Consider the following 12,158-nt stretch of genomic DNA (forward strand, 5'->3'; position numbering starts at 1 on the left):
ATAGAAATGTGTGATGAAGAAGATCTGATAAAAATGAGTTGAAAAACTTGAGAGTTGTTAACTTGAAAAATGTTAAATAGCACGACATACAAATCTATTTGGAAAGTTTCTATGACTCAGTGATAAGAGAGTTTTTGGTATGTAGGCAGAAAACAGGATATGGAAGGGAGACCAAAAAATAGAAGGGAAGAGAAGGTTAGAACTAACAAATTTTTAAGGAATAAGAAATTGTTATCTTCGTGTCAGTTTGTCTTATTGTAATTTCAGTTAATACCAAAGAAAACATGCATATATGTTTCATTGTGTTCTGGCCAATCCTAATTTACTTTATTGATTAAGAAGCATATGTTGTAGCCATCCTAGATTTTATGTCTATTTTCTCTTCCTTTCAAAACAAAAGTACTCCTTGCTCTTGTTTGGAGTGGCAAAGTGCCCAGAATTACGTGCAGTTAGGGGTAGCCATGTAACCCAATTATAGCCAATAAAATGTAAAAGGAAATCTGTTGATGGAGCTTCCAGGAAAACACACACACACACAGTTACTTTTTTTAATAAGAGGAAGAAAACTTACATATGCCATTTATCCTTTTTCCTCTGGAAGATCTGTGCCTGAAGGGACAGCAGTCATTTTATTATTATAGAAACAAAAGTCACATGCTATAGATGGCAAAGTATGATATAGAAGGGGCTTGGTTTCCTGAAGAGTTGTCTCTCGTAAAATGTGATCTATAGGCTCATGTTTGTTTAAGTCACTCTCCTTAGTGTGTGTCCCATGCAGCCAAATGCAATCCATGCTAAATGACACCATTTAATTAGCTTTATAAGTACTACAGATGGATACTTTTTGCTATTTCTCTGGCAAGAATAGAGATCAATTGTTCCATTATTGTCTGTCTCTGTATGTGCCTAGAATTGACATTAAAAATATATGTAAAAAAAAGTAAAGTTTTCTTGAGGGTAACTTCTCTAAGTTTGTAGCTGAAACACTGGATAGAAATGAGAGCGCTATACTTTTGTTTCTCTGATCCAATTCTTTTTCCTGGCTTCAACCCCCTTCAACTGCTTTCCTTAGAAGATGTTTTGAAATGTACTCCTTTCCTGTTTTCATATTTATCTTGCCATCCTAGCCTCACCTCTGCCACTCTGCCTTCCGATCTGAGTTATCATAAACACATAGTTCTCTAGTCCCATTTTGCAAACTATTTTAGAGAAAAAATCACTTAGAACTATTCTGCTCCAATTCTATCATCCCACTGAAGAGGAAATGAAGAAGGACAGTCAGACAATGGCCCAGATGAAATCCTCCAAATAAAACAACACTTATGGATAATCATTTATGTGATCAGAACTCATTATAATGGTGACCGTTTATGGGACTTTTATTATATGCCGCATCCAGTGCTAAGCATCATTTATGCACCATCATTTAAGCTTCAATATTTAACCCTCCCAAAAGCACCAAGAGAAAGAAATTGCAAGTGTCTTAATTTTACAGATGAGGAAATTCAGGTGATAGAACCTCTAAAGGTCACATCTCTAGTCATGCCTCACTCTAGGAGGATCTGGGGTATGGAATACTGAACTTCTCAGCCGTCATCATAAAGATGCCAAATAAACCCACATATAGTATCATCAACACAGTGGTTGCTGCAAATAACAGCTAATTAGTCTGTCACAATTAATAGTTCTTTAAAAATTGCCTCATCATGTATTAAGAAGCACTTACGAGTAGTTTCAGTGTGGTGCTGTAGGATAAGCACTGGACTGCTTAGCCAGTGGGTTCAAACCCACCAGCCACTCCATGGATATCCAAGTAGTTTAAGGAAAGTAACATTTCCATTCATTTATTCAATACATGTTGTTAAGTGTCGTTGAGTCAGTTCCTACTCATAGAGACCCTGTTTGGATTTCCAGAGAGTGGCTGATAGGTTTGAACCAATGACCTAGTGGTTATCCATCCAGTACCTATCCTATAGCCCCACATCAGAACCTATTATTATATCCCAATTCTTCCCTTCAAAAGATTTAGATAGTTTATAGGAGGAGCGTTAACACTAATCTGGTGGGTAAGTGATATACTAGGTGGGGCTGTTGTTTGTAGGTGCCATCAAGTTGGTTCTGACTCATAGTGACTCTGTAGGTTGTCTGAGGCTTTTAAATCTTTGTGGGATCAGAAAGCCTTAGCTTTCTCCTGTGAAGTGACTGGTAGGCTTGAACTGCCAACCTTGTAGTTCACAGTCCAGTGCTTATCTTATGGAGCCAGCATACTCCCTGATATCATAGAGGATGCCATCAAATCGTATGGAGGAGAAAGTTAGAGCAAGATATCCTGGAGGTTGTAATAGCTAAGCTGTGACCTGCTGAGAAGCAAGAATTCAACAAGTGAAGTGAGGAAAGGCCATCATATCTTTGGGAAAGAGCATATACTAAGGACATTGGTAGTTTAGTGGTAGAATTCTTGCCTTCCATGAAGGAGACCCAGGTTTGATTCCTAGCCAATGAATCTCATGCAGAGCCACCACCCATCTGGTCAATAGAGGCTTATGTGCTGCTATGATGCTGAACAAGTTTCCGAGGAACGTTCAAACTGAGATGAACCAAGAAGAAAGTCCTGGAGCTCTACTTCTGATAATTAACAGAAGAGGGCTCTATGGATCACAATAGTCTGATCTGCAACTGATGGTGGGGATGAGGCAGGGCAGGGCAGCAGTTTATTCCATTTGCATGGGGTCATCATGAGTTTGGGACACAACTTAATGACAGTTAACAACAATGTAGCAAAGTCAGAAAGAGAGCTAGGGCACAGTGCGTTGTCATGGCAGCTGGGCAGGATAGCTGGAATGGAGTTGTGTGGCCAGAAATAAGTTGGGGATAGATAGAATTGGATAGACAAAAGCAATGAGGAGTCATTACAGGACTTTAATCAGGATAGTACTACGGTCAGATTTCTATTTTAGAAAAATCATCATGGCTGCTGCTCCAAAGAAGGAATATTAGAAAGAAAGTTTTGGTTCTGTTTTTTTTTTTTTTTTTTTGAGGGGGGACTTTCATGTTCTTTGCTTTCCCCCCTATAAATCTTGAATTCATGGCTTTCATGATAAACACTCATCAGAAAACAAGCAAACAAAGCAAATTCCCTGCTTTAGATCTGGATTGTGGGGTCAGATAAGAGATTTACCAGGTATTCTTGGGACATTTTTGTGTAAATTGCTTCAGATGAATAAGAACTATATTTGTTATTAAACTTTGGACAGAGCAATGTGTTGAAATTAATGCTCTCATGTACATTTTCCAGCGTTTAAAACCTGCTACGACTGAACAGGAAGTGCAATAGAATTTGTGCAGAAAATAAGACTGTTTTTCCAGCCTTATACACATGCAAATATAACCCTTCCTACTTTTTCTGAAGGAAAGGTCACAGGCTCTACCCTGCAGGGCATTGCTTATATTTAATTTCAAGGCATTCTTTTCACATTTGAAGACACTTTTCTAAAATAATTTTAAAAACAAAACATTTTAGAGACTGCTTTCTCTCACAGCGGAGTTGTGACTCAAAATGATGATAGGTAATTATGTAAATGAAAGCTTCCCCAGTTGTGTTAAACATTAATGATTGTCATTGCATTCTTTAGTTCATTTTTGTGCTCAGATCCATTCAGTTGGTTTTGACTGCCCTTTCTAGGCAATGAAAAAAATGCCTCACTTTCAGAATCATACCCAATAATGATGAATCCCTGCAATAATGCTCATAATATGACACAAAGTATACTTGCAATAAATACTGCAATAAAAGCGTGCTGAAAAGATGAGACTGTCTCCCTTGTTAATGCCAGATTTATCTGCAGCCCACAGAGAATATCTAACTTGATCAAATTCTGAAATTGCATTTCTGAGTCTGGTTGTGATCTTCATTTGACCTCTCCAGATAATGGATTTATCAATTCGTTTAGACTATTTTTAAACATCTGTAATTAAGTGCTAATTTTATGTTTTTTAAAAAAAGGATGCCAATATCTTGGTGAGAGGAGAAATGAGTTCTATATGATTAACTCTATATTGGGTGCAAACAGCATTTTTACGTAAATGGAGTTTACTCAAGGGTCACAGCAGGTAAATGGAAATAATCTATGTATGGCTCCATGTAGTCTTCACTTTGATATTTTCATAATACTAATGATTTATTATTTTTTGAATGCTTCTTCATCATCTCAAAGATCTTTGTCTGTGTCTGTTAGCAGCATGGCTCTCAGCAATCACTTAATTGCTCTGTGATCCCAGTTTCTACATTTAGATTCTATAAAACGTTGGCAAGCAATATTATCACAAGGCATTGTTTCCTGGATCAAATAAGATAATACAAGTGAGAATGTTGAACACAATATCTGGTATATATTTAGTGCTAAGTGGAATCTGAAATAAGTCACTGCTCTTTACCAAGCAAGGGTAACATCTCAAAGTTAAATGAAGGTGAGGACGGCAACAGAAATCAGTACATTCTTTTAACAGCATTTTCCCTCTCTTCCTCTAAGTTCTAAGTGAGAAATGTCAACAAATACATTATTACTGCCCTCTTACACTTATAGGAAGGTTAATGATAATTTGAAAGAAATTTAAATGATTAATGTGAGCAGTTCATGTGATATGCTCTATTTTTCCTACTATTGTTGTTGTTAAGTGCCGTCGAGTCGGTTCCGACCCATAGCGACCCTATACAGGGTTTCCGAGGCTGTAAATCTTTACGGGAGCAGAAAGCCTCATCTTTCTCCCACGGAGTGACTGGTAGTTTCGAACTGCTGACCTTGCAGTTCGCAGCCCAATTCGTAACCACTACTCTATCAGAGCTCCTTATAGCGGATAGGAATTTTCTTCCCAGTTTTCAATTCTAAGAAATGTCTCATTAGTTCATTTTTGAAAAATCAGATTAAATCTGATGCTGATCATCCTGTCTCCAAGATATCAGATTTTGGATCCCTAGGATCAAACAAGGATTTGTACCCCCCCCAAAAAAATGAGAGTGGGACTTGGACTTGGAAGAATAATTACAGCTGTCTTAACAGTCTTTGCCTTCAAGTTCGGACTCCCACTTGATTGAAACACATATTTGCCCTTTCAGAATCTCTCCATTGCCTCTTCCTTCAAATCATTTGTCCAGTGCCCCACCTGTATCTGGTTATCTCTGTTTTACAGACTTGAATGGCATACCATCTGTCAGTATGTGGGATTTGGTTTCTTGAGTCATCACCAAAGGACTGGATGGTGGTAAAATACAGATGTTCAGAGAACTTGATTCCCACTCAGCTCAACCTTGACTGATGGGAGGGAGTTAAGATAACTATTTGTCTCCTTTTGTTCTTGTAGATAGATGGCTGTGAGGTAGCTATGAGGTGCAATGCTTCCTTGCAAACCCTACTGAAGCAGACTCTCGTGTCAAGTGATTGTGCCTGCTGAGTGAGCTGCTATGTCTCTTCATGGTATATAGCTAGTGACTCATTACATCACATTTTCCAGGCTTAATTTCCCATTATTTCTTATTCCTGTGGTCCTAGGTTTGCATCTCCCAAATAGACTGTTACTTCCCTACTCATCGCTCCAGGCTCTTTACAGAAAATCGAGCAAAGACATATCACAACCATTCCTCATCAGGTGTTGCGTGGCATTAGGGCATCTTTCCTATAGGAGGAAATTTGTTGTTCGTAAGTGCCATGGAGTCAGTCCCGATTCATAGCAACCCTGTATAGGGTTTCCAAGGAGCAATTGGTGAGCTTGAGCTACCCACCTTGTGGCTCAAATCGATAGAGCAATCAGTGCTCTATCACCACATCACCACACCAGGACTATGAAGGAGGAAATATACCTCCCCAAATTGATCCCTTACTATTACTATTATACTGACCTGCTCAAGCTGCTTTCTCTACCTGAACCCTCAACTCCAACCTTTTTTAATGAGTTGCTGCTCCCAAACACAAACCTGGGTAAAGAATAACCTCCAGGGGGCTTGGTGTCATTCATCTGTTTCCACCTTGGAACACCAAAGTCATGAATTCTTCCTTGAGGTACAAAGTTTGGCTCTTGAGGGAGAAAATAATTTTTTGTATCTGTGGGATACAAAAGGAAATATATATATATTTTTCCACTTAATTGTCTTTTACACTGTTGCTATTGTTAGTTGTCATCAAGTCAGTTCTGACTCCTAATGACCCTGTAGAGGGTTTCCAAGGCTGTAATTCTTTGTGGGGGCAGCAAATTTTATCTTTCTCACATGGAGTGACTTGTGGGCTTGAACCCCCAACCTTGTGGTTCACAGTCCAATGCTTATCCTATAGAGTCACTGAGTTCTTTTTTACACTAGTGCATACATAATTTCTTTTAAAAGGATCAATATAAGGTGAGTTTCTATGAAGTGGCAGTTAAAGATGTCCCAGATGTCCAACTTTTCCAATGTCATACCACTCCATCATCTCTGATCTCAACCACAGCTCTTCCCCTCAGTACTCTACCTCACATCCTGTTGTTGTTGTTGTTGTTAAGTGCCGTCGTGTCGGTTCCAACCCATAGCGACCCTGTACAGGGTTTCCGAGGGTGTAAATCTTTATGGGAGTAGAAAGCCTTATCTTTCTCCCGTGGAGCGGCTGGTAGTTTCGAACCACTGACCTTAAGGTTCACAGCCCGATTTGTAACCACTACGCTACCAGAGCTCCTTTACCTCACATCCTAGGGCTTTGAAATTCAGGACAATGTCTCACAGAGCTCATGAACCATAAAGGTAAAGGCTCACGTGGCTGTGGAGGCTGACAAGTCCCAGATCTGTAGTTCAGAAGCTAATCTGGAGGATTCTTCTCACTGGTGCCAGATAGGCAGATCAAACGACAGGTTGTTGAGTCATGAGGCTGGGGAAACTGGTGACTCAGGTCAGACAGTAGGCCACCAACTCAAGTCCTAAGATCTGGAAGTTAGATGGAGTAAGGCAGGTACAGGATCCAGAGTAAGAGAACAAATTTTGCTAAAGTGTGGCTACAGAGATGCAAAATGCTGAAAGCAAAAGATCATACTTGTTTGGGTCCCTTTGAAACACAAGGTAAGCAGTTTAAAGTCACCAGCCACTCCTCGGAAACCCTATACAGGGTCAGTACAAGTCGAACTAACTCAGTTACACATAACAAAAACAACAGGGTAGTAATTGACATCTGATTTGTGTTCATCAGGATGATTTAGTATAAGAACAAGTCTTCTTCTATGCATCCTCAGTCAGGAAGACAGATCATAAAGATGACATTTTGCCCATATTAGGGGCATTGATGGGAGTCTGTTTTCACTCGGATACAGTACACAATTGTAGCTACTGTGCGTGTTAGGAGGTTAGATCTGGTCTCAGTCAGTTCTGTGACCCCAGACTCCTGATTCTCTTAATTAAGCAAGAATCTGGTGGTTTGCCAATAAGGGAATAGCTTAAAACAGCAAGTTAGTTCTTGTTTTAGCATATATATGAAAGATAATGGCTAATCTGCAGATCATACCGCCAAAGAAACTAAGGGTGGTGACTTGTGTGACACCCTTCAGTCCTCGAGTAAGGTGGGGACTCATGATACATCCCACCTGAATTCTGCCTCATTAATATGACAAACAGATCACTCCAAAATGATACCAGAATCATAGTCAGAGCGGCTAGCATTTACAATACTTCTCAAAAGGAACGACTCTGATTGTTGTTTTTGTTGTAAATTGCTGTCCAGTAGGTTCTGACTCATAGTGACCCTGTGTAGGGTTTCTGAAGAGAACTTGGTGGGTTTGAACTGCTGACCTTGTGATATGCAGTCCAGTGCTTACCCACACCACACCAGGACTTCAAGAGCCATAATAAGTAATTCACTGTTCCACAACAAGAAACTCTCTATTTCCACACAAACATTTTATTTCAAACAACTAAACAAAAAAGATCTGTCAGAATTCCCAAAGAATGGTTCAAAAGTGCCAGAGGTGTTCTTTACCTTTACTGAAAGCCAACATTTCCATTTTCTTTACGGAAATATGAACTTTGTAATCTTCCAAAAACTGTTCTGGCAAAACAATTTAGTCAAAACTACTGCATTGAAAGGAATTCTTTCTCTGTTATCTTCTTCCTGAAAGGTCGGATGACAATGTCATCTAGAGAACAGGGGACAACAAGAAAACAGAAGACAATGAAACACGCGACTTCATGGTGAAAGAGGAAAGATACAGTGTGTTATTGTTAGAGGGTTTGGTCTGCACATGGATAAATTGTTTACATTTTTTGTTGTTGTTGTTCGGGAGATACAAGTCAATGCAATTAACTAAGCAAATAAATTCAGGAGTGGAAAATTAAAAAGGTCTAAGTAAAATGACAATGCTCGAAAATTATATGCTCAAGCATTTAAAAAAAAATCAAGATAGTCAGAAGGACATTTGTAATTAAATAAGCCAGGATTAAGAATTTTATTTTAATTTTTTTTACACAACTGGTTAGAAAATATACTGGAAGGAAAAGTGCCATATATAATAGAAAAAAAGGAATCAAACACCTAGGCATAACTTAAAAAAAACTGCATAAATAGAAATTCAAAAATTTCAAAGAGAAAAGGAAATGAATAAAAAGGAAATTAGGCTTAAATCGATGGCTGCTACGATCGCTACTGAGCAGCTGAGGCCCACTCGTATAGTTAGTTAACCAGGTGCTGTGGATTGAACTCTATTCCCTTCAACAAATGTGTTCTAAATGCTAACACCTTTACCTGTGCATGTAATCCCATTGGGGGAAAGGGGTTTTGTTATGTCAATGAGGTCATATTAGTGTAGTTATAAAGGAGTCCTGGTGTGGTGCTGTAGGGTAAGCATTGGAACCCACCAGCCACTCCTTGGAAATTCTATACAGGGTCCCTGTCAGTCAGATGTGATTTCATGACACTTCCTAACATAGAAGAGCAAATTAGGATCACAAGAAAGGGGAAACACCAACATTATTTGAAGACATTGGAGGCAATCCAGTCTACATGCCCAGGAACCCCAGGGTTGGCAAGCTAGAAAAGTTAAGAGAAGGATTTTCCTCCCACACAGAGAGCCTGCCACTCAAGTCAATGTCCTGAATTCTTCCACCTCTATGATGTGGCACTGTGGGCTAATGTGCTGGACTGCAAGGTCTGTTTGAACTGCAAGGTTGGAGGTTCAAGTTCACCAGCTGCTCCTTGAAAACCTTTGACATGGTCGCTCTGCATCAGAACCAACATGATGGCACTTACCAACAACAATCCTCCTAACTGTGAGAAAATAAACTGGTTTGTCAAAGTTAAAGTCAAAATCATTTGATAAAAAGGAATGGCCAAAATTATTCAGATAGAAAATTTTATATCATCAAGGTCTTGATTTTCCTTAAAAATTTAGATCAATTCATGCAGATACTAGAGTTCACATGAGAAAATAAACCTGCAAAAATTTTGAGGACAAAATATACAAAAAGAAAGAGATCACTGCAATATGACCAAGGCAAAGGAAGACACTGAGAGGTGCACACGAGTTACCAACAACAAAGGTAAAAACTATTACATACACAATCCTGTAATAATAGTAATAACAGACAGTAATTTACAAGTGAATGCATAGGCAGAAAAACTGAAAAGGTATGGGAAGGTAAATGGACTATAACCAGGAGCATATATAAGTTTGACAGAGGATATTTCTACATTTTTATTTGTACATGCTGCAAATATATTTACGTATGTGACCCAAGACATGGTATTTTCAATAACCTCATATGCATATGAAAGCTGGATAGTGAATAAGGAAAACCGTAGAAGAACTGATGCTTTTGAGTTATGGTGTTGGAGGAGAGTATTGAAAGTGCCATGGGCTGCCAAAAGAACCAACAGATCTGTGTTGGAAGAAGTGCAGTCAGAGTGCTCTTTGGAGGCCAGGATGGCCAAATTTGTCTCTCATAATTTGGAGACATTGTCAGGAGGGGCCAATCACTTGAGAAGGACATCATGTTTGGTAAGGTGGAGGGTCAGAGAAAAAGAGGAAGACCCCTAGCAAGATGGATTGTCTAAGTGGCAGCATCAGTGGGTTCAAGTGCCAACAATTGTGAGGTGGACCCAGGACGGGGCAGTGTTTCGTGGTGCTGTTGTGCATAGGGTCACTATGACACCTAACAACAACAACATATAGTAAAGCAAACAGGGAGCAAAGTGATGAACTTCTTAGCTGTAACCAAACGCTTTGAGGGAATGAGCCACTGGGCTTAGAATTTAGGACCACAGTCCTGGGAGACATCCAGGTCAATTGCCTTAACAATTCACAATGTTCTGTATTATAATAAGGTGAGTAGTGTCTGGGGTCTTCAAAGCTAGGGAGTATTTCTCTAAGATGAAACTATTGGTCTCTCCATCTGGAGTTATTGTTGTTGTGTTGTTGTTATGTGCTGAGGAGTCGGTTCTGACTCATAACAACCCTGTACAGCGTTTCTGAGGCTGTAAACCTTTACAGGAGCAGAAAGCCTTATCTTTCTCCCGTGGAACAGCTGGTAGTTTTGAACTGTTGACCTTGTGGCTTTCAGCCCAATTCATAACCACTACATCTGGAGTAAGGAGCAAAAATAAATCAAAGACTTAAGGAGACAGTCCAAAGGACTAAATCACTGTGGTCCAAGTGAACCACAAACTCTTCTAGCTGGAGACAAGAATTAGATGGTGCTTGGCTATTATGACCAATCATTCTGATTGGGAGCGCAGAAGGTTCTCAATAGAATGTGAGAACAATGTTAAACAAAATTTTAAATAATAAAAAAAGAACAATTTAGCAATTGTTGTGTTTCATTAAGTCCATTCTGTCTCTTAGCAACCCCATACAACAGAGTCGACCTGCACACGGGTTCCTAGGCTGTACTATTTTAGAGGAGTGTTGGTGGTAGGATAACTGCAGGATAACCACAAGGTTGGTAGTTCAAACCCATCAGCTGCTTCTTGAGAAAAAGATGAGGCTTTCTGCTTCTGTAAAGATTTCTAGTCACAGAAATCCTGTACAAGGTCGCTTGACAGCACCTGATAACAACAACATTTGATAGAAACAAATCACCTGGTCTGTCTCTCAAGGAACCTGTCTTAGTAATCTAGCTCTGTTGTCATAGCAACATCATTAGCTTTAACAAACAAATTCTTTTCTCAGTTTGTTGTTGTCCTTAAGTGCCACTAATTGGTTCTCGCTCACAGAAACTGCGGATAGGGTTTTCTAGGAGCAGTTGGTGGGTTTAAACTGTCAGCCTTGTGATTAGCAGTCCAGTGCTTATTCTACAGCACCACACCAGGACTCCTTCTCACAGTTTGTTGTTATTGTTGTTAAGAACCATAGAGTCCGTTCTGACTCCTAGTGATCTTGTAGAGGCTTTCTGAGGAGCTGCTGGTGAGTTTGACTCTCTGATTTTGCAGTTCTAGCCAACTTGTGTTCCAGTGCTGATCCTACGGCATCACAACATGACTCCTCTTAATTTAGAAGGCTAGACATTGAAATTCAGGGTGCTGGCTCTAGGGGAAGGCTTTCTCTATTAGTTCTAAAAGAAGGTCCCTGTCTCTTCAGCTTCTGCCTTCTGGTAGCTCCATGAACCTTGACATGTAATTTATCCTACCTCTGCTTCAAATTGTTGTATCTCAAAAAAGATTGACTCAAGACACACCTTACATGAATCCTGTTTCCTTATCATAATGAAGACAACCTATTCCCAAACCGGACTAGAAACCAGAAATGTTTGTTGTTAATTTCCTATAAGTCAGTTTCAACTCACAGTAACTTTGTACAGGATTTCCGGAGAGCAGCTGGTGGGTTTGAACTACCCATCTTGTGGCTAGAAGTCCAGTGCTGATCTTACAGCACCATACCTGGATTCCAAACATAGGCATAGAAATTAGGATTTACAGCATGTATTTTTAGAAAATATAATTTAATCCATAACATTCTACCCTTTGACTCCCCAAACTTCATATCCTTGCTTCATATAGAACACATCATCCCCAAAGTCTTAAATCAACTCCAGGTGCCAAATCTCATCTTCTTAACCATCTGTATCAAATATTGTTGTTGTTGTCAGGTGCCATCAAGTCGGAACTGACTCATAGCGACCCCATGCACAACAGAACGAAACAATGTCCGATCCTGGGCCA

Source organism: Chrysochloris asiatica, unplaced genomic scaffold (assembly GCF_000296735.1).
Source record: "Chrysochloris asiatica unplaced genomic scaffold, ChrAsi1.0 scaffold00013, whole genome shotgun sequence".
Taxonomy (NCBI): domain Eukaryota; kingdom Metazoa; phylum Chordata; class Mammalia; order Afrosoricida; family Chrysochloridae; genus Chrysochloris; species Chrysochloris asiatica.